This window comes from Tamandua tetradactyla, chromosome 25 (genome assembly GCF_023851605.1).
Source record: "Tamandua tetradactyla isolate mTamTet1 chromosome 25, mTamTet1.pri, whole genome shotgun sequence".
Taxonomy (NCBI): domain Eukaryota; kingdom Metazoa; phylum Chordata; class Mammalia; order Pilosa; family Myrmecophagidae; genus Tamandua; species Tamandua tetradactyla.
In genome coordinates this window covers 25,592,986-25,620,129 of record NC_135351.1, presented here as the reverse complement: position 1 = coordinate 25,620,129, position 27,144 = coordinate 25,592,986, and the positions used below count along the sequence as shown (strand labels likewise).

Here is a 27,144-nt window from a genome sequence, read left to right as displayed (position 1 = left end):
GAATACCACTACAAGCCTGGCTATTCACTGCTCACTATATACTACGGATACTATATATTATTCACTGCTCACTATATACTATGTACAAAAAGAGAGGCCTGAGAATGTTTACGATGTATTTCAATTTACAGAACTTTGCTCCTGGAACCTGAATCAGATGTAGGTTGATTTGAGTTCAGTTCAGTTACATAAAAATGTATTGAGCATTACAGACACAGGGAATACAACGATGAGCAACACTAAATTCCTGAATTCAATGAGATTACTGCTATCAGTGTTCTTATCTACCTATTCTTCATTGACACTGCCATGGTTGTTATCATTGTTACAGATCATTGCTGGACTGAGCCTCAGTTGACAGTAGTCCCAAATTGTCTTCCCAAATTTGGTTTATCCTGTGTGAGCGGATAGGCATGTGTGTATCTGTGTGGACACGTGCAGAGGTTGAGGTCATCTTACTCAGTTGATAGGGTCATCTTTATCAGTCTGTACAAAGGGCAGTGTTATGCGTGCCATCTACAGTTTCTCCCAATCATTTTTTTAGTGTGGTTTAAGAAGAGAACAGACACAAGCATTTACGTTCAACTTCTGCCATGTTGGTAGGTAATCAGTAAAAATACTAGAGGGAGCCTTTTGAGTGGAAATACTCTATATGTTAAATCAGTAAACTTGACATATAATGTATAAATACCATCACTGTGTAGGTATCTGATAATCTCTTTTTTATGTGCTCAGGAGTTACGGTGTATGTTTTGATGATTATACCCCTTTAATGTAACTGAATACCAATGCTATTTGCAATCTCTGTGATTATCTAAATTCTATTTTCATTTGCTTCAACCTCTTCACAGGCCTAGTATCTTCAGTTACATGGGTACTATTGGTCCCTACAGGGTGGGTGACAGATAACTTAATGGTCTCTTATTTCTTACCCATGTCAACACAGAACAATAATCTTTAAATTTGTACATTATTTTGAAAGAAATATATCCTTGAGTTTCTCAGTTATCCACGTCATGCACATTTAAATATCTTAATAAAGGTTACAAACCAGATGAGAAGCTTATTTTGGATTAAGAGTCTGCCTCTGTCAAACACCGAATGTTCTAAAGTCTCACATATACTGCAGGTTAATTTAAAATGTACATTTAAAGTATCCTTATTTCATCCAAATATTATTCATACTTCCAAATGTGAATTTCACTTTCTTTCCCTCTGAATTTACCAATCAGGTCTTCTACTAGTCATAGATGGGTCACCTATAGATGGATATGGCATGTTCAGGAAAATGTAAGGAAATATGGGATCTAGATCTTACTCTGTTCCCTAATCTCAAAACTTATTTTCGCCTTAATTTTTCTCATCTGTACAAGAATAGCCGGGGCTAGATCACTGATTCCTAAGAGAGGATGGTTATAGTGATATAATTGATAAGACAACTTTAACATAGCTATGAATGGTACCTGTGAGCATGGGTTCCAGTATCAAATATACCTGTTTTCAAATCCCAGCTACTCCAGTTACTAATTTCATGACCCATTATTTAATTTTCCTGAGCATATCCACAAAATTAACATAATAATACAAATATCCATTCATATGCCTGTATGTATGCATATAAAAATTAAGAATAATAAAATTCACTGCATTTCATGCCACAAATGTTAACATTCCCAACTGTTATAAAACACCAATATTACTGCTGCATCAAAATAGTGCATAATGCGTTGGAGAGAAATCCAAACTATAATTCATTCATATATTCATCATTTATTGATCACCTAGTAAGTGTCAAATTCTGTTCTCAGCATTGATGATATAACACTGCTACAAAATACCTGTACCCACAAAACTTATGTTGTAGAGGGAATCACAATATAAATAAGACATGATATGATACAGTGTGATAAAATAACAAAATAAAGTGATCAAAGCCTGAGGAATGGAGAATGATTGGGGTTGGTACATTCTCTTTTATACAGGATAGCAGAGAATGACTCTCTGAGGAGGAGACATATGAATGGAGACCAGAGCAGACTATGCAGATATCTGGGGGAAGAATTTTCCAGACAGTAGGATCAGGACAGGCAAAGATCATGAGTGTGAGCAAGCTTGCTGAGTTCAAAGAACAACAAGGGGCCATCTGGCTTCAACAAGGAGGGGTAAAACTGTAAGAGATAAAGTCAGATAACAGATTCCGGGCAAGGTAGGACTCTGCAGAGCATGGAAGGGACTTTGGATTTACTCTGTGCGATTAGAAGCAACAGCAAAGAATTAATAACATGAGTTTACTTAAGCTTCAAGTACACATGTGTTTGAATCTCCTATGGAAAAGTTAAGGAACTCCTCTGGTATGTTTCTTCACTTGTTCTCATGAGCATTAAACGAGATAACTGATATGAAAGCACCAAACACTATGTTTGGCGCAAAGTAAGTGTTCAATATCCTTAAACATCAGAAATTCTTTCACTTCCCCTAAAAGTCTGAGACAGGAGAAGACACAAGACCAGTTCCAACCATTGCTCTCTTCCCCATTGGTCAATCCCAGCTCCCGACATGAACTTAATTACAGCCAGTTCTTTTCTATGAAAGCATTTTTCCCCTAAGTGACCTATAAAATAATGCTTGTGTTACATAAGAGGAATACCTTACCCTGTCGTTTACAGCTGTTTTTTTAGTTATCAGTTGGCGATATTTTGAGGAAATGGGGAACAAGATTGCTGCATGGTGATTGACAGGAGGATAAAGGGAAGGAATGCAGAAGTGACAATCCACAGACAAGGCCCCAGCGTGGGCCACTGAGAGCAGCAGCATCTCGGGGCCTGGTGTTGGAAAGAATAAGTCAAGTAATGGCAACTCTGGGAGGGCTGACGGATAAGATTTTCTCTTCAGACAGCCCTAGTTTTTGGTCTGGAATTAGTTTTCTTTCTCCTCACTTGTGAAGTATATGTCACATGGAGCCACACAGAAAGTAATATACTTATACCAGAGGCCAACATTTCAGAGCCAAGCCCTTCTCAGGCTCAAGAATTGACACTCGAGGCTTTCCTGAACTAAGTGTTTCATTTTGGAAAGAGTATTTTCCATTTGATCTTTACTTCTCATTTGGTCCTTCCTTTAGTTTCATCTTTTATTATAATATTTGTACTGGACCATTGCCTTTCAAAGATTCACTAAGCAAATATTCAAGGCTGTGGAGTTACTTTCTTTCTAAAGCAATCAACTGTGAAAATCTAAGAGTTAGGAAAGGATCTCTACAAAACATTTATTTTCTTGTCATTCATTCAAAGAGGGCCTATCTACTGTGGATGTTATTTAACCTGATAGTATATAAAATTTTAAGTATCTGGAAAAGTAATCCAAACTGAAATTATACCTGGAGCGCTAGTGAAGTTTATAGCGAATTCTAATTATAAAGCTATTCTCTGAGTCTGGTCCATAAAAAAAATCCTGCATGACACATTTTACCATCTTGGTGGCAGATGAGGTACAAAATATTTAAGTTTCAGTGTAGTTTGAATCTTAAAATCGAGTCTCCCAGTTCTCCAAGGCTGAAAATGGAGGAAAAATCAGTTCAAACTCAGATTAAGACTCAAATTTTGTTTCCATCTAAATTTGAGCGAACATAAGACAGTATACATGTTGCTTTTAAATCATATGTAACTGTTCCCCCAATCTTTTTATCTTTTCAAAAGAAATTCAATGCTAGCTATCTATTGCTATAACTTCTCTTGCAGCTTTTCCAACGAAATTATTCAGGATGCAGTTTCTCGACCTATTACCAACATTCCAGTAATTTACAATCTTTTTGATGTAGTGGGTGGGAAACACATTATAAATGAATGAGAAAATAGTTTCCATGAGGTAAAATCGCTCTCAACCTCTCTTGCCTCTTACTCATAACAGAATTATACTACTATGCATTCTTGCTTTCTTTGAAGCTAACCACTCTAACTACACTTTTGAGCTCAAATTTTTCCTACCCTCTCAATGAACTCAGTCCATTTCTCACTCTTCCTTCTACTTCAATATCTAATCCTTTATTGCCTCTTCACACTCTCAGCCTGATTACATATCTCTCATAATTAAATGTTTCTTTGCTCAGTCCTTCCTTCCCATCAAGCTCTTATCCTTTCCTTTTTCCAATAACTTCACACTAGAGTTGGAGAAAACACTTCACTATTTAATTCTCACTTATCTCTTTGCTCACCTGTTCATACTTTTTCCTTCTACTGTCTTACATAGGCTGTTCTTTCAAAATTACCTTCTCATTTCTATGTCCAATAAGCTCTTTTAGTTCCTGATTAAACATTATATCTCTTCTGAATTTTAAAATGTTGGCCATTCACTCCTCAAAAGGTGCACAAGTCTTGGTTGCTCTTGCCACACATGCCTTTAAAATCTCAAATATTTGTTGACTGAATTCTGTATCAGCAATGTGCCAGATAGGAGATCAAAAATAGCTATTACGGGCGGGCCACCGTGGCTCAGCAGGCAAGAAGGCTTGCCTGCCATGCCAGAGGACCCAGGTTCAATTTCCAGTGCCTGCCCATGTAAAAAAAAAAAAAAATAGCTATTACACACTCTTAAACTGGATGGAGTTCATGGTCAAGTAGGGAGAAAAAAAATAATACATAAATCCTTCCCATGCTCCCATTCTGGAAATATGGCAAACTAGATTTCCAGAAAACTTGTCCAGACACAAAAACAATTAAATAGATGTGAAACTATTTTGTCTGAACTCTCTTTAAATGTCCTGCTTAGCTGGTAGGAAAACAAGAAAAATTTCAAGGCCAGAAAAAATGTGAAAGTGTGAATCAACAGAGGTAAACAAACTCAGGAACTAGTGCTTTCCTTCAGAGCTGTCAAGCCCTGAATTATAAAGGCATCCAGACATTGAGTTAGGAGATAAATACACTTCCCAATCAAAGTGGGATATCTGAGGAGGGAAAGACCTTACCCTCTCATCCTTCCTTCACAAACCCTCCATCGCCACATAAAGCTTAGACTTTCAAAGGATAATCTTCTTAGCAATACCTGTTTTATTAAAGAGAAGATCCAGAATACCCAGATTCAGATACCCAGACTCAGAAAGTCAAAGCAGAATAGTTATAATGAAATCCATATTTCAATACAATATGAGAAAAAAAATACCTGAAAGAAAAGTCATATATAACAAAATGTGCCTCTGTGAGCAATGAAACCCATAAGGCAATATAATAATAATAATATCCTAAAGGTGACAAAAGGACATGACTTATAACCTGGAATTATATACACAATGAGACTATCTTTCAAAAGCCATGGCAAAGCAAATATATGTAGAGAGTTTCTACATATTAGAAATGAACAATCAGAAATTGAAATTCAAAAATATTTACAGCATCAAAAACATATTTAGGGATGACTCTGACAAAAGAAAAACCTGTTCAATGAAAATTATAAAACATTTTTGAGAAAAATTAAGGAAAATGTAAATAAGTGGAAAGATATACTGGGTTAACTGTTCGGAAGATTAAATATTGTTAGGATACCAATTCTCCCATACTGATCTAAGGATTCAACACAAATCCAATCAAATGCCAGCAGCTTTTTATAGAAAATGGCCAGCTGATTCTAAAATTCATGTGGTAACACAGAAAGCCAGAACAGCTGAAACAACTCTGAAAAAGAACAATGAAGTTAGATGAATAACTAAAGTTAGATGAAAAACTTAAGTGATACAGTGTGGTACTGGGTCCACATAAATAAGTAAATCAGTGAAACAAACAGAAAAAAGACCCCAGAAACAGGCCCACACATACAGAAGCAACTATTTGACAAAGATGCTAACATAACTCGGTGTGAAAAAAAGAAGTGTTTTCAATAAATGGGGTTGGAACAATATATATCTCTATTTGCACGAGGAGAAAGAAAGGGGGATAGGGAAGACCATGAGGGGAAAGAGAGGAGGGAAAAGGGAGGATGGAAAGAGGAACTAGGGAGAATAGAAGAAGAAGAAAGAAAAAGAAAAAGAAATTAATTTGAATCATTACTTTTGCTACAAAAATTAACTCAACATGGTTCATAGACCTAATGCAAAACCTAAAACTGTAACATTTCTATAAGAAACATTGTGATTGAGATAAGCAAAGATTTCTTAGCTATGATCCCAAAAACATATCCACAAAAGAAAAATTTTGAAAATTGGATTTCCTCAAAATTAACAATATATACTTTTCAAAATATTCTGGCAAAAGATTGACAAGCCATACCACAGACTAAGATGAAATATTTGAGGATCATATAACTGAGAAAGGACTTGTGTCCAAAATATAAAAAAGGATTACTAAACCTAAAATAAATTCCAGTAAAAAGTGGGCAAAATACTTGAACACATGCTTTAAGATGGAAAATAAGCCCATGAAAAGATGTTCAACATCATTAATCATTAGGTAAAAACAAATTAAAAGCAGAATGAGATATAACCACATACCTATTACAATGGTTAAAATTAAAAAGACTGATCACATCTGCTGTTGGCAAGGTTGTGGAGGAACTGGAACTCTCATACATTGTTCATGTGGAGAGAAAATGGCACACCCACTTTGGAAATCAGTTTGACAGTTTCTTAAAACTTTAAACATATACATGTCATATGATCCAGCCATTCCACCCCTAAGTATTTCCAGACAAGAAAAGAAAGCAAATGTACATACAAAGAACTGTGCAGGAATGTTCATAACACATTTATTTATACAGCCTCAAACTGACAACAACCCAAATGTATCAATAGGTGAATAAACAAAATTTGAAATACCCATTCAATGCAATACTGCTTAGCAATAAAAAATAAACTGTTAATACAAACAATATGGATGAACATTAAATGCATTATGCCATGTGAAAGAAGCCACATAAAAATAGTACAAACTATATTATTAATAACGTTTACATGGAATTTTAGAAAATACAAGTGAATCTACAGTTTCAGAAAATGATCTCTGGTTACCTGGTAACAGTGAAAAAGAAGGGAGAGGAAGGAGATAACCATTACATAAGGTATGAGGAAACCTTGGTGATGATGGATATATTTAGTATTTTGATTGTAGTGATGCTTTTATGGTATGAACATATGTCAAAACTTATCAAATTGTACACCTTAAATATTTTCAGTTTATTCTATGGTAATTATATCCCAAACAAAACTCTTAGAAAAGGTAGAAGAAAAAATACTGAAATGAGAAAAAATACACAAACACACACTTCAATCTAAAAAGATGCAAAAATAAACAGAATAAAGTGAAATAAAAAGCATACATAAGAGATTAAACATTAATCAAAATCTACTAATAGTAACTTGTAATAGAAATGGAGTAAATTCTACACTAAAAAGGCAGATTGGGATAAAAAATAAAACAAATTCCAGCTCTATTCTATTTAAAAGAACAAAATCAAATCATACACTGATAGGGTAAATGTTTATGAATGGGTAAAGATGTATCAGGCAAATATTACCAAAAGAAAGTTAGTATAACTATGGGAATGCCAGAGAAAATAGACTTTAGGCAAAAGGAACAAATAAAATGAAAGAAACCTCCTAGAGATGAAAAGATATTTATTACCTGTGGATGACAGTTCAATTCAAAAGGAAGAAATAATACGTCTCATCTAATACGCTTTTAAAATCATAGCACTGATTTAGTTATATCAAATATTGCAGAACTCCATAGATCATTGGATCAACCATCAGAGTGTGAGAAGGCATTACCTCCTTCAAGAATGGAGAGCTCAAGCTGATGATAAATTGTTAAGACTACAGGATATTTTAACAACACAAATAACAAAGGCTTGATCTAACATACATTTTTAGAACACTAAATCTACCAACTGATAAGCATTCATTCTTATCAAGTACACCAGGAAATTAAAAATTGAACATGTAGTTGGCCATCAAGTAACATTTAATAGATTTCCAAAAATTTACATAATAAAGCTCACATTCTTAAATCACAATAAAATTAAGTTTACAATCAATAGTAAGAAGATAATATTAAAATCACCATTAAATTGAAAAGCATTCTTATAAATTACTCTAAGACCAAAGAAATCAAAATGGAAATCAGAATACACATGGACCAGAATGATAAATAATTATAACTATAAGGAATTTTGTAACCTTATATACTTTTATTGAAATTAAATAAAATGGTGAAATCAGGGAACAAAGCATCAAAATTAAACAAGGGAAAACGATAAAAAAGCAACAAAATACAAATCACATGTATAAAGAAAAAATCTTCAAAATTGTTTTTCCAAACAGAAAAATAAAAACAAAACAACAAAAAAGGAAACCTTTGGTAAGATTTGGGGAAAAGGAACTAAGGAAAGACATTTTAGAAATGGAAAAGGAGACTATGTACAGAAGTAACAAAGAGATTTTAAAACACATAGACAAATATCAATTATCTAACAAAGTTTACAAGAACTTAAATAGAAACATTACCAGAAAAATACAAATTTCAAAACTTTTCCAAGAAGAAACAGACAATTTGAATGATCTTCTATCCTCTAAATAAGTAAAACGGCAAATAACAATCTTCACATTAGGCCCAAAAATTTTCTAAGAAATTTATAAGAATTGCATGCAGTGAAATTTTCTTTTTATTTTATTGTTGTAAAGTTTTCCATTTTATGAATACTTTACTATTGTGCTAATGAATATTATACTTCCAGGTTTTAACTAGCATAAATACTGCTAATGTGATCATTTCTTATAAGTCTTTTGGTGAATATATGTATTTATTTCTGCTGGGTATGTAGCTAGGACTGGAATTGCTGGGTTGTAGGGAGTTTGATTCTTCAGCTTTAGGAGATCTACCAAGTAGCTCTCCAAAGGCAGTATAACAATTTACACTCCCAACTGCAGGTAGGAGAATACTTGTTCCAATACTTGTTTCCACTTAGTATAATCAGTTTTGAATATTAGCCATTCTGGTAAGTATGAAGTGGTATTATGTTCTGTTTAAAATTGTATTTACCCCATTGATTGATGAAACAGAATCTTAAAAAATATTTCTTGGGCCATTAAGATATATTCCTTTATGGAGTCCTTGAACAAAGTTTTGCCCATTTTCTATGGGGTTACATCTCTTCCTTACATTAATTTGCAAGACTGATTTCTTATATTTGATATGTGTTATTTTTAGACGTAATATTGCGACTATTTTCTCCCACATTTCAACTTTAAATTCTCTTAATGGTGTCTTTTAATGAATAGAAGTCCTCTATTTTAATGCATTTCAATTTATTATTTTTTATTTATGGTTGAAACTATTTCTCTATACCATTTAAAAAATATTTGCCTAACCCAAGGATATAAAGACATTCTTTTATATTTTCTTCCAAAAGTGTTGGTGAAATTTTAAAACCTTTCAGATTTATATCTATACTCCAACTAAAATTTTATATTTGTTTTTGCGTATTATATTTACTTTTTGTCATACAGACATCTAGCAAAGTATTGATTGTTACAAGGGTAATCCTAACTTCACTGTACTGAATGTTCATGTTTTTTTAAAATAAATCAAATGACCTCAAAGTTTTTGGTCTCTTTCTGGACTTTCTCTTTCACTCCATTGATCTACTTGTCTAGCCTTGATCAAATACCATGTTGCCTTTAATTACCTGTATATAATTAATTATATAAAATTTCTGTATATCTGACAGTGTAACTACTCAGTTTTGTTCTCCTTCAAGACAGCTTTGCGTATTGCAGATACTTTGAATATCCAAGCATATTTTAGAAGCAATATGTCAAATCCATTAAAAAAATATGATTTACTCTGAACTTGGTTAATATCTATATGTGAATTCAAAGAGAAGTGACATCTTTAAAATGTTGACTTTTAATCCATGAGAATGTCAGTTCCCTCCATTTTCTAGAATTCCTAATTACTTTCAATAAAATTTTGTGATTTTAATAGTAGAAGAGTGTGTAACTTTTGTTAGAATCATATCTAGGCATTTGATGTTTTGATACAATTTTAAATGTTACTTCTTTAAAAATTTTATTCTCTATTCTTTCTTACTGGCATTAAAAAACATTTTTTTATGCTTGCCACTCATGAATTAAACTTTTAAATTCACATTAATTCTAATAGTTTATTTATACATCATTTTGTAATTTCTAGACACAGAATCATCATGTGTTTTTATTACAAAAGACATTATGTTCTTTCAAGTAATTTTTCTACATATGGATATTATTTTGTTTAAGATTTTTGAAACTATTTTTATGAAAGGGACGGGCCTGAAAATTTCCTTTCTAATAATGTTCTACTCGGCTTTTGATATGAAGCTTGTGCTGAGCCATCATAAATCAAGTTGAAGTGTTTTCTCTTAAATTTTTATCCTCCAGAAAACTATAAGTAAGGTTATTTCTTACTGAAATATACAGAAAATTTTATTGATAATGCCAGCTCACCCTGCAGAATGCATGTGTGCTTATGTGTGTGTGTGTGCCAGATGTTAAGGAGGAAGATCTTATCTCTATAGTTTTAAAATAGATACTAAACTATTTGCATTTTCTCTTCTTGTTTCAGTGTAGGTAAACTGTTTTTCTAGAAATCTGTCCATTTTATCTAACTTTATTTTTGACATGTTTATAATATCTTATATTTATAATATTGGTGGAATCTTTAATGGCATTTCCATTATATTTTGGAATTTTGATTGGGAATGCATTGAGTCTGTAAATCATTTTGGGTATAATTGACATCTTAATGATATTTAGTATTCTAATCCATGAATATGGAATGTCCTTCAAAATTATTTTTAGTAATGTTTGTAGTTTCCTGTGTACTAGTCCGTTACAACCTGGTTAGATTTATTCATGTATAAATTCATTAGATTTATACACGATTCGTTTAGATGCAAATGGCAATGTTTAGATGCAAACGTAAACAGTATCTTTCTTTCTTTCCTCATCAGATTCCTCATTACTAGTGTATAGAAACACTACCATTATTTGTGTATTGATCTCGTACCCTGCCACTTTCATGAAATTGTTTAATAGCTCTAATGGCTTTGTTGTAAAATTTTCAGGACTTTCTAGATGTAGCATCATGTCATTTGCAAATAGTGAAAGTTTTACTTCTTTCTTCCCAATATCGATGGCTTTTCTTTCCTTTTCTTGCATAATTGCTCTGGTTAACAACTTCTGGTACAATACTGAATGACAGTGGTGACAGTCGGCATTCTCGCCTTGTTGCAGATCTTAGAGGGAAAGCTTTCAGTCTTTCAACACTGAGTATGATGCTAGATGTGGGTTTTTCATATATCCCTTTATCATGTTGAGGAAGTTTCCTTCTTTTCCTATTTTTTGAAGTAGTTTTTATCAAGAAAGGATGTTGGGTTCTGTCAAATGTCTTTTCTGCATCAATCGAGATGGTCAAGTTTTCTTTCCTTTCATTTTCTTAATGTGGCGTATTGCTTTATTCGATTTTCCAATGTTGAACCACCCTTGCATAACTGGAATAAAATCCATTTAGTCATGGTACTTAATTCTTTTAATATGTTGGATTTGATTTGCAATTACTTTGTGAGGATTTTTGCATATATATTCATAAAAGAAATTGATCTAAATTTTTTTATTCTTGTAGTATCTTTATCTTGCATTGTTATTAGTGTGATGTTGACCTCATAGAATGAGTTACGTAGTATTCCCTCCTCTCCAATTTTTTGTGGAAGTGTTTTAGCAGGATTTGTAATAATTCTCCTTGGAATAACTGGTAAAATTCACTTGTGAAGCCATCTGGTCCTGAGCTTTTCTTTGTTTGGAGGTTTCTGATGACTGATTCAATCTCTTTACTTGTAATAGGTCCATCAGGGTCTTCTATTTCTCAGAGTCAGTGTAGTGTTCCTTTGTTCCTAAGAATTTGTATATTTTACCTAGGTCATCTACTTTGTTGGCCTATGCTCATTCATAGTTCCTCTTATGATCCTTTTTATTTCTGTGGAATCAGCAATGCCCCTCATCTCTGATTTTATTATTTAATTTATTTGAATCTTCTCTATTTTTCTTTATAGTTTTTTAGCTAAGGGTTTGTCGATTTTATTGATCTTTTCAAAGTTCCAACTCTTAGTTTTGTTAATTCTATTTTTTTGAAATTCTCAATTTCATTTATTTCTTCTCTAATCTTTGTTATTTCTTTCTTTATGCTTACTTGGGGATTATTTTGTTGTTCTTTTTATAGTTGCTCCAGGTGTGCACTTAGTTTGTTTGTTTTTTTTTTTTTTGCTCTATAAATTTCCCTCTTAGCCTGGCCTTCACTACATACCATAAGTTTTGATATATTGTGTTCTAGTTTTCATTCATCTCAAGGTATTTACTGATTTCCCTTGAAATTTCTTCTCTGACATTCTGATTGTTTGAGTATACTATTTAACTTGCAGATATTTGTGGATTTTCTAGTTCCCCACCTGTTATGGATTTCTAGCTTCATTCCATTATGGTCACAGAATTTGTACAATTTCAATCTTTATAAATTTATTCAGACTTGTCCTGTGACCCAACCTGTGGTCCATGCTGGAGAATGATCCAAATGCACTTGAGAGGAGAAGAATATGTATCCTGATGTTTGGGGTGCAATGATCTGAATACGTCTATTATATCTAGTTCATTGATCATATTATTCAAGCTGTCTGTTGATCCTTTCTCTAGAAATTCTATCTACTGATGAGAGTTGTGTATTGATGTCTGCAACTATTATTGTAGAGATGTCTATTTCTCTCTTTAGTTTTGGTGTACTGTGGGGCACTGCAGTTAGGGTTATGATTTATGATTATTATTTCTTCTTGGCGGATTTCCCCTTTTATTAGTATACAGAGTCTTCTTTCACTTTCACCGACTTTGTGGGTTTGGGTCTAAGGTGAATCTCTTACAAACAACATATAGTTGGATCATGATTTTTTATCCATTCTGCCAATCTGTTTGTTTGTTTTGTTTGGGAAGCTTAATCCTTCAACATTCAGTGTTATTATAGTAAAGGTAGCACTTACTTTAGCCATTTTGTCCTTTGGTATTTATATACCACACTTTTTTTTTTTTAACTCTTTAACTTTATTATAACCTTCTTTTCTGTGAAGTTGAACTTTTGTGATGTATCTGACTGATCCCTTCCTCATTTCTGTTTCTGTATATATTTTTAAATATTTTCTTTATGGTTACTCCAGAGTTTATATTGTACAACCTATATCTATAACCTAGTAATTTAAAAAGATACTAACTTAACTTCAATAGCATACACATTCTCTGTTCCTATATCCCTCTGTTTCCACTCTTTATATTGCTTTTATCTAAATTTATTACTTTATATTTTACAATGTCCATTATAAAGAAATATGCCTTTTCCTTGTGCAATTTTATTCTGACTCTTTATAGGAATTAAAGAGTAGAGTTGTATATTGAGAATACCGTACTCTTAGGCTTTGCATTGACCCTTGTAGTTACCCTTACTGATAATCTTCATTCTTTCACAGTATTCCAAGCCTCTCTTCTCTGCTTTTTTCCTTTCAACCTACAGAACTCCTTTTAGAAATTCTTGTAAGGGAAGTCTTTTGTTGACAAACTCTCAGCTTCTGATTATCTGTGAGTGTTTGAACTCACCCTCATTTTTGAATTTTTGGCTTGCAATTTTTCTCCTTCAGTTCCTTAAATATATCATACAACTGCCTTCACACCTCCATGTTGTGTTATGAGAAATTGGCACTTTGTCTTATGGAGGATTCCCTGTAGGTGATGAATCACTTTGCTTGTGCTGCTTTTATAATCCTCTCTTTATCTTTAGCAGTTGGCATTCTGATTAATATGTGTTGCAGAGTAAGTGATTTAGGAGTTACACTTTTTGGAGAATATGTGCTTCTGGCACATTTATAATCTGTCTTTCATACAAGTTGGGAAATTTTCAGCCCTATGGCATCAAATATTCTTTCTGCCCCTTTTCTCTTTTCTTCTCCTACTGGGACATCCATGACACCTACGTATATGCACTTTGTGCTGTCCACTCAGTTCCCTGAGATACTGCTCAATTTTGTTGTGCTCTTTTCTCTATCTGTTCTTCTGACTGTATGATTCCAATTGACCGGCCTTCTAGCTTGCTGATTCTTTCTTCTGCCTGTTCAAATCTGCTGCTGTATGTCTCTAGTGTATTTTAATCTCTACTATTGTGCCTTTCATCCCCATAATTTCCCTTATGTTTCTTTTTATACTTTTTAGTTCTTCTTTATGTTCACTCATTGTCTTCTTAATACCCTTATCTCTTTATGCATATTTTACTTCATCTCCTTGAATTGATTTAGATTTGTTTGAACATCTTCGGTTAGTTGTTTCAAAATTCTATGACTTCTCTGTAGTTTTAACTTATTCCCTTAACTGAGCCATATTTTGCTATTTTTCAGAAAGGCTTGTAATTTTTCATCAGGGTCTATGAATCTGAGTATCTTGATAAGGTAACTCTGAAACTCAGTTTCTACCTCTTGTCTCAGGTTTCATTGCTGACCGGCTTTGTGTTAGACTTTTATTTCATTCTTGGTCCGATTTATTCTGGATCTTTAGAACAGCCTGAGTCAAACTGATCAAGTTTTCTCAGTTCTTCTTCATTTGATTCTTGCCCTGGATATGCAGCGCAATTTTTAAGATTGTACTTTTTGTGTAATTGTTTCATCTCCAGGAGAAAGCTTCCTATCCTCTATTCTTTCTCTGGGAATCTTGATCTGTTCTGTTTGTTTTTGTGCAGAACTTTCTCCCCAGCTGCCATGATTTTATTTGTTCAAATTCTCTCCCTCACTCAGTGTCCTGTTTTCCTTACACCTGTCAGTTCTAGAATTCTCCTGTCTTAGAGCAGTTCAGTTTACCCCCCTCCCCTCCTTTTCCTTCTCTGTGAGGCTTTCCTACCTCCATTGTCTTCCTCATTATGGTATTCCACCTTGGGGAGCCAGATGATTCATTCCAGAATGGTAGGTCAGTCCAGAAAAGTTCATTTTGCATAGGGGGTCTAGTTGACCAGAACTGGACTTAGTGAGTGCACCATTTGACAGCAGCCCTTCTGCCTCAGTATCTCTCCTTCCTACCCTGGGGATCTTTTCCATGTAGCATTCCTCAGCAGCTTCTGTTCTGTTCTGAGTCTCTGTAGACTTGGACCCTGTTGCCTAGATATGAGTAGGCTTCTAAGGTAAGCTGTGGGGGCTGTGCTGGTTTGAAAGGATGTATGGACCCTAGAAAAGCCATGTTTTAATCAAAATCCCATTTCATAAAGGAAGAATAATTCCTATTCAATACTGTATGTAATTAGATTATCTCCCTGAAGATGTAACCAAATCAAGAGTGGTTGTTAAGCTGGATTAGGTGATGACATGTCTCTACCCATTTGGGTGGGTCTTGATTAGTTTCTGAAGTCCTATAAAAGAGGAAACATCTTGGAGAAAGAGCGATTCAAAGAGAGCAGAGCAGAATGACATAGCCATGAGAAGTAGAGTTCAACAGCCAGTGACCTTTGGAGATGAAGAAGGAAGGAGCTAGCAGATAATGCCAGGATCACCATATGCCCTTCCAGATGAGAGAGAAACTGTAACTGTGTTCACCATGGGCCTTCTCACTTGAGAGAGAAACCCTGAACTTCATCGGCCTTCTTGAACCAAGGTATCTTTCACTGGATGTCTTAGATTGGACATTTCTACAGACTTGCTTTAGTTGGGACATTATCTCAGTCTTAGAACTGTAAACTAGCAACTTATTAAATTCCCTTTTTTAAAAGCCATTCCATTTCTGGTATGTTGCATTCTGGCAGCTAGCAGACTAGAACGGGGGCTTTATAGTCTGTATAGTGGGAGGGAGGGATCTTGGCTGCTGCCTCTGAGCAACTCCCTAGCTGTATGGCACTGAGTGGGAGAGGGAAGAGGACCAGTGTATCAGGACAATCCATTGATTGTCAAATCGGGACCTATCTGATATTTTTCTCTTTCTTTGATTCAGCATTTATGGAGTCAGTCTCCATCTCTACCATCTTCCAGAGTTCTAAGCAAGTGGGATTTGTCCTTGTATTTGCCGAGTCTCTGCAGAATTTTTTCAGGGGATGACATCACACCATGGCTACTAACTTTTGATCGAAGAAAAAATATTGTGTATTTTTTAAATGTAGCAGACTGGGAGATATTTGTTTCTTTTTTTGTCTCTTTTTATTCTCCACAGAGGCCATATTTTTTACTTTCCTAAACTAAGAATGGTGGCTAATACCTTTAATCCAGTTAGAATATGAATATAATTTTGGTAAAATTTCTATCTAAGAGTTAATAATTGAGAATCTAGAACATTCACCAGTGACCCTGCCAGCACCAAAGTCATCATGCCTTTCATCTATTTGCCTTTTTAGTCTACTACCTGTGCATCTTTAAAATTTGGTAAATAATTTGAAGGAAAAACTGACAGATTGCTATACATAGTTATTTCACTCTTCATCCCTCTCCCCCTTTTCACTAGGGTCTTGGCTCCTTCAATCTACAATTTTTTTTCCCTTGTTCCTGTAAGATGCCAAAGTCTCTGCTGATTACTCTGCCTCTTAGTAGAGGCTCTCTGGATCTTTCCAGAACTGTATCCATAATCAGTTAATGTCCTAAGGTTAAGAGTGGTTTCTTTCCCCTCTGCATGGTCTGCCCTTCTCTGAATTTTGTCCCATGAGTCTTGATCGTTGCAATAGTTCTCCAATGTCATTAAACACACCATTTTAAGAACGTTTTAAAAAAAATTTTACTAGCTGTTCTCAGTGGGAGCTTAGGTTGGAACCAAATCATAGCTCAAACTAGAATTATTCAAATTCAAATTGTATATTGTAATCTGGCACTCATTTCCTTAAAGATCATCCCCCAAACGATATATTTTGCCCCCAAAACATACAACTTTCCCATTTGGATTACTCCTTTCTTGTTAATGGTGGTATGCTTCAAACTATTATCCAACTAGAGTGTAACTTATTAAAGTCAAGGAGCAGCATACCATTATACTTCCTTGCAGAGAAAGGAGGAAGAAGTTTTTTTCCCCCTAGGAAGTGGAAAGAAGTACTGGAAAAGGAAACAGATCAAATAAATCCAAATTAAGTTACAAAAATATGAACAATTTTTCAGAAACAGACTTTTAAATTGATGGAGGAAAGTCTAAAATGCCGTTCCTCAATCCTCAAAGCTGAAAATTTCTAACATTTCATGTGTCTTTGCCTGATCAATGAAAAAGAGCTGAGACAGCCCTGATTATTTTCTCTCTGGATTTCATTTATCAACAACACTCCTTCATTCCATTGCTTTATATCGCTGAAAATAACTGAATCATATTTCTTACTAAAAACAGTTTTCACCAGAATATTCTCATTGGGAAGCAGGAATTGATAAATTTTTATAAGCACTTTCCCAACTGGTAACATTTTGTTACTTTTAAACTGTTTCCACTGATGTTATGAAAAGCCACAGTGCATGATGGGTAATGTAGACTTCAAGTATTCACACTCCATTAATTAATTCATCACCTAAGAGCTAAGTATTGATTTTTAAAATGGTTTCACAAATCTATTTAAGTGTCTGTGATGTGATTAAGAGGATGTGTTTACTGTAAATTATCCAAGTGCAGTGGTATCACTTTCAGAAATAACTTATCTTGTGAGAGAAGAGAGAAAAAATTGGTTAAAATAATTTTCCAAATACTAATTATTTATTTAATAGCTATTGTAAGCCATTTAAACATGGCTTAGAAAAACTCCTATCTGAAACTATGAACAGAATGTTTTAGATTTGTGGTAAGAATAAAATGATTATCAATGATTTCTTTTCCTAACCCTATTACAAATTATAGTGAAATAAATATCCTTTAATTGCCAAGGTTGTTCAGACAAATTTCATGTTAGTTTTGATTGTGGAAGATGTGCATCTATTATGCATGTTTCCCTTTTCTTTCCTAGAAAACATTTTAACTCACAAGCCATTTACAAATATCCCTATGCATATTTATGTATGTTATTTTCTTTGATCTTCTGAAGTATGGAAAACAAAACAGAGCAATCAATTATTTAATTCTCAAAATAAAAATACAGTTTATCTCATAAATTGACTTAAACTAGAAATTGTGACTTTTATACAATAAGTTGATTTATAATAGCAATATAGAAAAATAAAAAACTTTGGGAATAATAGAAATTATATTCAGAAGATAGTATTTTACATGTAAAATTTGAAATGATAACACTTATTTATAAATCTACTCAAAGTTAAGTATGTCCTCTGATAATACTCAGCATTAAACTGTCATACAGAGTATGATTGTGACATACAGGCGGTGGCTTATACTCAAAGGAATTTTAATGAGAAGTATATAAAGACTCTGGAAATACCAAAAACTCTTACTGTTTTTTCCTTGCAGTTGGTGTCATAATACTTCTTTATCCAGCTCCCTTTCAAAACTGTCATGAACCCAAATTTTGGACCTGGAAAGAGAGTAGTGGAATACAATACAGACAACCTGAAAATCATTTCACTTCAAATGCTTTCAAATATTTTCATTCTAGGTATATTTATGTGCATGGCTAAAGAATGCATAGAAAGTTTCTTCTGAAATGAAAATGGTGTGCAAAAACTGGGTGTCTATGTGTGCAAAAGAAAACGAAAATAATTACATGAAAGGTGTTCAGGATAAGAGGTTTTTTTAAATTGTGAAAGCAGGAAACTATTCTGGACTCCTCTCTTGACCTTAGAACTACCTTGGTAAAAAACACTCATTAGGTAATTATGAGGCTGTTTATCTTCTTTTATCTAATACTCTTTTATTAGGAACAGTAGCTGCTATTACTCAGCTTTTAGATGACATCCAACCAGTAATGAGAAATGGGATACTATTTGAAGCTACTCATCATGCAAAGGTAAAAAAACCTACAGAATAATCCTGTAAGGTTCTTTGATAGCATTCATTAGCAGCAGAGTTAATAAGGTTGGTTATATCTGTGGCTTTCTTAAGTCAAAGTTAGTTTTTTGTATCAAGAACAAAACAAAATACCACTACCAGATTGCCTCATAATTTATAAACAGAAAAAACATGGAATTTTTTTGTAATTAAACTCAAATATATGTGTGTGTGCAATCAGTTTTGACTTAGAGAAGAACATGCCCTTTTTCAAGGTTTGGCTCCATCCTAGATCCTTCCTAATAATTAGTATTTGGCACATCTTAAAAAGTGTATACAACTGAGATTATATAAAGGCCTTTATAGATTACAAAGAATTCCTCTCATTTGTGGAGGAAAGGATGGAACACAGTCCATCCTTTCTTCATCTGCACTTCAAAAAAATACAAACCCACAATTCTACTAAATTATGCCGCCAACAAAGTGTAGACAGAGATCTCCACTAACTAAGTTCCTATTTCTGCAAGTGTGTTGCCCTATAGAACACTTCCCAATGCTAATGGTGGCTATGAAAGTACAGATCTGGGGGAAAAGAAGATAGCAAAATGTGATTTCCAACATTGAATCAGAGAAAACTATTCAACAGGAATTCAATCAGAAATTCCTAGGGGCCAATAATCACCTCAGTTGTGAAATATGACAGCTCACACAGGCAATCCAAGCAGGAAAGTCAGCATGGTGATTTCCACCAAAGACAGACAAAATGACAAACTGAGGCTATTTAAATTCACAGGCAGGGTTACAGAGTAAAAAGATTAGATCCTCTGATTTGTCTGATTCCAAAATTTAAGTCTGGCATCTACTTCTTACCAGTAAGCTATGTAACTGTGAATCACTGTGGATGACAAAATACAAGATTTAGATTAGTGGTTCAAGATCAAATTTATGGAATAATTTTATAGTTCCTGGCAAGAGTGATGGAGGGTATGATATATGTATACATATATTTCCTCTCTCATTTTCAGTAGCATAGTAAGTACAAGTCAGTTACTTACGGATGTTTTAACTCACAGCTCTACCTCATAACTGATCTCTAAGTAGCTAATGGAAAATAATCTTTCTTAATACCACGAATAATGATAATTTTAAAAACCCATATCCTGGGTAGAGGGATATTCTGAATGAATGTGTCTGATATTTTTATTATTCCTCATGAAGTTGATTTGATAGTTTTAAATTTACCTTCATTTCAATACAGGTACATGAGAAGAAAAACCAACAGTATTCTTAGAGTGTAAGAAGCCACAGTAAACACTTTCTGAAATTAAGAAGGATCTCTGTAATATAAAATATGTATTTACTCATTCAACAATTATTTATTGAGTGCTTACTTTATATCAGGTGCTATTCTAAGCACTAGGGAATGTCAGCAAATAGATCAGATAAAAATCTCTGTTTTCATGGAGCTTCCAAACTAGTGAAGAGCAAAGACCATAATTAAATAAATAGAAGGGGACAGGAAAAGCAGGGGTGGGTACAATTTACAATAGGGTGGTCAAGCAGACCATTAGGAGTTACCTCTTAAATATGTATTTCCTTTGCTGAACACAAAGTCTCCTTATGCAGTGGGTATTTCCATTATCCACACAGGCAGTCTTTGGACTAGTCCCACTGGGGAAGGAGTACCTTCCTAGCTAGCCTGTAATCACCGACCCTGAAACTGTATGGTGAAACAAATGTGCAAATCCCAGTATGTTTAATCACACACGATTAGCCATTTACTAACTTGTGTGGCCTTGAGCTAGCTATGAAAACTACTGGGTTCTCAGTTGCTTCATTTTTACAATGAGATTGATAATACTTTATGAGAATAAACTATGCTTATAACTTGGTGGGCATTGCATAAATAGCAGTTATTTGGTTTTATAATTATTTATAGCATATAACAGGTAAAACATTATAATGAATATAATATATTTTAATGATAGTTGCATTCTCTGATTGTAGATCATCAATATTGGTATAAGCTTGAGGAAAGGTAAATACTGTTACTGAGTTATGATCCAAATAGGGGAAGTCACCTTCTCCAGATCAGTAATTTTTCATCATTTCCTTGAAAATCAATGTTGTCAGTGAACAAATGATTCAAAAAATACTGGTATGCCACATTGTGACATTAAAGATTTAAAATAGAAATGAAGTCCTGAGGAGTGGTGGGCTGTTAACACAGTTGTTGTGGCTGGGTATCAGGCTATGTATGAAATAAGAGAGCAGCGTAGTCAAGAAGAAACAGTAAGTCAATTAAGGGGAAGTCTAAAGCTGTTCCAGAGAGAAGCCAGCAATCTAAAAGATGGGGAAGCATCTAGATACCACAAATAAGCAAACTGAATCATGCACAAGGTGGCTTGTTTGTTATCTGTTCTTCCAGGCACCACTGTCCCTTTGGAAGAAAATAATCTCTTTTTTTTCCCCCAATTAGTAAGGTGTAATTTAAATAGAATAAAGTGCACACTTTTTTTTTAATGTTCTGTTCTTCAAATGTTGGCAATTGCATAGAGTAATGCAACTATAATCAGGACATAGAACAGTTCCATCACACCAAAATTTCCATGTGACCATTTGTAGTCAAACTCTCCCCATCCAATGCTATTGGGGAACACTAACCAGTTTTCTGGCTTCTATAGTTTTGCTTAAGTAGCCTTTTGAATCTGGCTTCTTTCACATAGCATAAATCATTGGACAGTTATCCACGTTTTTGCAGTATTTCTTTACATTGCTGAGCAGTACTCTATTACATGGATGCACCATAGTTTCGTTTTGTTTTTCTAGCCATTCTCCAATTTTTGTTGATTATAAATAAAGCCAGTATACAAGTGAAATCATTGTCCTTCCTCCTACATGGGACATGACATGCAAGGGTGAAAGTCTCCCTGGTGACATGGGAGATGACTCCCAGGGATGAATCCGGCCCTGGAACTGTGGGATCAACAATTCCATCCTGATCAAAAAGGGGAAAAGAAATGTAACTAACAATATCAGTGGCAGAGAGAGTTCAAATAGAGTCGAGAGGCTACTCTGGAAGTTGCTTTTTACACAAGCTTCAGTTACACCTTGCCTATCATAACCTGCCAACCCCCAACCGGGACCATTCTAGCCAATCTTAAAGAACACCTCAGGCAATAAATAAGAGTCCACAAGGGTTCCAGGAACTAGTGGAATTTTCCAGAAACCTACAACCTCCAGATGGGTCCCATGACCAGATAAGCCCTGAACCCTAGAGGGCCCAGCCTCTCCAGAACATCAGATAGTTCCATCCCCCTACCCCATATTAGTGACAGACCCTTCCAACATGAAAAAGTTAGAATGGCCATAGCCCAAACACCCCTAAAGAAAGGGACAGAAAGATCAAAGGTGATGGTGGAGTTATACAGAGAAGATAGGCTTTAACAAATGAATATGATTGCTGAACCATTAAGTTGATATCCCTTTTAGTCTTCAGTATCTTAGAGCAGGTAGAAGTAAAAACCCCATATTGTGGAATTATAACCCATGCCAAACTCTGAAATATGTTCTACAACTAATTGTGGCATTGTGCTTTGAAATTCATTGCTTTTTTGTATATATGTTATTTTCACAAAAAAGAAAGGAAAAAAGTGAATTGTGGTGATAAAAAAAAATATCTAAGCCTTCTAGCCTTCTATATTTTGGAGCAGCTAGAAGGAAAAATCTGAGAGGATCGTATTTTGTAGCCCAGGACAAACTTTGGGATCTGTCCTATAACTGCTTTTATTTTTATTTATTTTTTATTTTTTGCATGGGTGGGCACTAGGAATTGAACCCGGGTCTTTGGCATGGCAGGCGAGAATTCTGCCTGCTGTAACTACCTTTTGAAGAGTACTTTGAAAACTATGGCTTTTTATTTCTTTGCTTTGTATATATCTTATACTATACCACAAAAAAGTTAAAAAAAATAAATTTGCAGATAAAAGAAACTGAAGGTAAAATACAAATTAAAATTAATAAATATCAATATTTTAAATAAAAAATGTGACTATAAATATTCACATGCAGTATTTTGTATGTGAGCACAGGTTTTCACTTCCTATCTAGGAGTGGATTGCTAGGTAATATGGTGTTTCAGTTTGCTAAAGCTGCCAGAATGCAATATACCAGAAATGGAATGGCTTTACAAAGGCATCTTAGGTTATAAATGCACAGTTCTAAGGCCATGAAAATGCCCAAATTAAAGTTTGAATGAAAGTATACATTCATTCAAGAAAAGCCAACTGTGTCCAGGTTCCGCTGTCTCACACTGCTCCTGTGTTATGCCGATGTTCACCCAGTGATTTGCATTCCTCTATGGCTAGGAAGCCTGTCAGAAGCTTCAGCTTTCACCAGGCTCTGGAAATCTAGTTCATTCTCTTCTGGGTCTACAGGCAGTAACAGCATTTCTGCTGGACCCTAGATATCTCACATGCCTTACTAGATCTTGTAACCCTGACCACACCTCTGTAAGTGATTTATTCAACAAATTCATTTTCAATGAAATCTTTTTGAATATGTATGCTCTCTCTTTTCTGCTATGACCACTATCTGGGATATCCACCTGGCCTCAGAAATTGGTACTAGGTAAGAATAAAAATTAATCTGCATTCTTAATTACCGGAAGCTATTTATATTCTTCTAGGTATATGGCTACTTCTGTCATCAGAATCCCTGGGACCTAAGCCTTCAATGGCAAATGGTAATTTCACTAGAAAGGAGCTAATTGTCAGATTCCACGTCCCATGGAGCATTCACATTAGCCTCTGGGGATTGTCCTCTGGCCAGAGCAAATGCCCCAGCCAAAGAAAAAGGAGAATGAGAAATCTGGTTCAAATTCAAAAGGTGTGTAAACAGGAAAGGTCGTGTGATATAAGACAGACTGGGTAAGTATTTGGAGACTTGTTTCTTCCTTGGTCTAGACTCTTGGTTAATCATCTTGGATTCTGGGAACCAAGAAATAAAGCAGGAAGCAAAGAGAACAATATGAGTCTGAGAAGTTTGCTAAACAACTGCCAAGACAGGGCTTGAAGAATTTTTACTGCAGATGTATCTAAGGTCTGGGATGGAAGCAGCCTCAATTAATATGGAGGGAGGTCCACAATAATTTTAAATAACAGTACAATTGCACCTTATTTTAAAATTTGCAGTTACTGTTCTATATGTAATTTAGTAAGAGATAGCTTGAACCAAATCAGTTTCTCGTCCTTCTTTATTTCCCCTAAATTAGAAAACTAACTACAATTAACACCTTTGAAAAAGGAAATGTTTGATGTCTCTGTCAAGTAGTTTTGGTTATTTGGATTGCAAATGGACCCAGGAATTACTGAGAGGTCTCTCAGTGTAAGGCCACTCAGCATTCTGTCATATACTAATTGTCAACCACAATCACACGCAGCAGCTATGGGTGGTAAGGTTTTAACTTGGGTGAGAGTAGCTACTGCTTCTTGATCAACCTCTTAATGGACTTAGTGCTTGGAAGCATTTCTTTATGTCCTGTTGCATAAATTTAATGAGATTCTTAACTATGTCCAATCATACATGATTGACTGGTTCTTTCCAATGAATGTTATTAAAAAAGCTAATCTCTAGACAATGAAGTAATTTAGAAGACAATTCAACTCCTTTTAGAAATCCTGATGGTGTGGCACTTAAAGTCATAATAGTTTGGTTCTAAAATATCAAGTTATGTTACTCAATCTCCTGAATATTCCTTCGACAGTATCAGTAACCTGAAGAAATTTTTTTAAACAAACCTTCTTTACTCCTATCAGATACTCATGTGAGTTTCTGTCTTCACAGTCAGCAAACTCTGTGTATATGATGCTGAAAAAGCATACCATCAGAGGCAAAATTTTATTGTTTTTTCAATTTTAATTATTTTCTTCATCAATGAATCGAAATTAGTAGACATATTGACTTCCAACTGTTTTCTCTAATTAATGTGCTTAAGTGGACTATCATTTTATGCAAACTCTTGTTCCACGTAGCAAGGTCTTTCCTTATTGATAACAAAGCTGAAATTATGTTAGTTATTAACTGAGTGCTATCTCCAGTTTATATCATGCTTCTCAAAATGATCATTCCTTAAATGGGAAGTCAGTTGTTGTACCCAACTGCAATGTAAAAATCTGTGAGTACAAAATAGTAATTGAACGAATACAATATGCAAATGCGCTATGAGATTAAAAAATACTATCATTTGATCATTCTGCCTTCTCTTTGAAATATATTTCAGAAAGTGTGCAGGTTTTACTACCTCAGAAATAATGTGGCTTGTATCTGGTTCTGCCCCTTTGAATGATGTCTTCTTAAACTGGAAAGCTTTGTTTTACTCTATTCTGAAAATGTTATTTGGAATATAAGAAAGGTCACGGTACTTTGAAAATGACATATATTTGATGAATTTATGTCACTCATTGACAAAGCATCTTAACAATATTCTGAAGATTTAGGGAAAAAGGATTGTGTCTCCAATAAAACTGTATCTCCAAATATTAGCCATTAATTTCTTTTAGATTTTAATAGACAGGTTTTGAAAGACTTTTATTTTCATGACAATGTGATATATAACCCAAAAAAATAGTAAAAGTCAAATCAAAAAAATTTTGCAAATGTAAGGAGTAGCATTAGAATGTTACAAAATTAGATGAGAAACACTTTACCCTAAAAGTATGTTAATCACAATAAACTTATCACATCACTACTAGTAGTTTTTGCTAAACCTTAAAAAATGTAACATCAGAGGATGTGTGAAATAAGTGGAAAAAAATACAAAATATACTAATGCATTTTCCCCTAAAACCATCAAACTGCCTACAAGCCACTTACTATGCAAATGGGACAGCTGTGTGTTTCCAACCACATTTAAAACTTCTAACAAGAATGACATTTTATTCATCAACGTGTCCTTAGGGCTTAGCACAATATCTGACATCCAACTGATAACTAACAAATAAAATTTAAATAATAAATTAATAAGTAAATGTGAAATTGTGTGGTACTGAGAAGATAATATTATGTTTATTAATATGAGAATTTCCCCCCAAAATTGTCTTTCATTGAGTAGATGATGGGTTCGGCAGAGTTTGCTACTGTGTTGCTAATCCTGAAATTCATTTCTGGTATAGTATGATCTTGGCATCTTCCAAAAAACATATGAATAGGCATCCCTATGGATTTTGCAAGACCGGTTGAAGAGGAACTCTTAGGGAAACTTAAAAATAAAAAACAACTAAACACTTTCAGTATCGTTGAGTGTTGTTAGATTAAATCATATCAGGATCAAAAAGTAGAGCAAAAATTTGAAGGATGTGTGGGAAATAACATGCATGTAGAGATACACCTCATTTTATCGTGCTTTGCTTTATTACACTTTGAGTCATTACTTTTTTTTTTTTAAACTGAAGGTTTGTGGCAACCCTGCTTTGAGCAAGTCTATTAGCACCATTTTTCCAACAGCATGTGCTCACTTCATAATTCTGCATGGTTTTTGGTATTTCTTACAATATTTCAAGTTTTATAGTTGTTACTATATCTGTTACAGTGTTCAGTGTTTTTATTATTCTAATCTTTGGGGGGCACCATGAATCACACCCACATAAGATGGCAAACTTAATAAATGATGTATACATTCTAATTGCTTCACTAATTGACTGTTCTCCCATCTCTTTCCCTCTCCTCGGACCTCCCTTTCCCTAAGATGTAACAATAATGAAATTAGGCCAATAAATAAACATACAATGGCCTTAAGTGTTCTAGTAAAAGGAAGAGTCACACATCCCTCACTTTAAATCAAAAGCTGGAAATAATTAAGCTCAGTGAGGTAGGCATGTCAAAAGCTGACAGGCTGAAAGGTAGGCCTCTTGCACCAGTTAACCAAGTTTTGAATACAGAGGAAATGTTATTGGAGGAAATTACTCCAATGAATACACAAATGATAAGAAAGTGAAACAGCCATACTGCTGGTACAGAGAAAGATTTAGTGGTCTGGATAGATCAAACCAGCCACGGCATTCCCTTAAACCAAAGCCTAATAATCCAGAGCAAGGCTGGCCCAAACTCCCTTCGATTATATGAAGACTGAGAGGGGTGAGGAAGCTGCAGAAGAAAAGTTTGAGTCTAACAGAGGTTGTTTTGTGAAGTTTAAGGAAAGAAGCCATCTTCATAACATCAAAGTACAAGGT

The 27,144-nt window shown here is 34.3% G+C and overlaps 1 long non-coding RNA gene across 3 annotated transcripts in view; it reads right to left on the bottom strand.

The window, feature by feature from the left end:
- Positions 1–27,144, bottom strand: part of LOC143669099 (uncharacterized) — a 94,120-nt gene that overhangs the window by 23,992 nt on the left and 42,984 nt on the right. For all 3 annotated transcript variants that reach the window (XR_013168706.1, XR_013168705.1, XR_013168707.1), the window contains exon 3: positions 18,424–18,503. This is a non-coding gene — a long non-coding RNA (uncharacterized LOC143669099). The remainder of the gene's footprint in view (positions 1–18,423; positions 18,504–27,144) is intronic.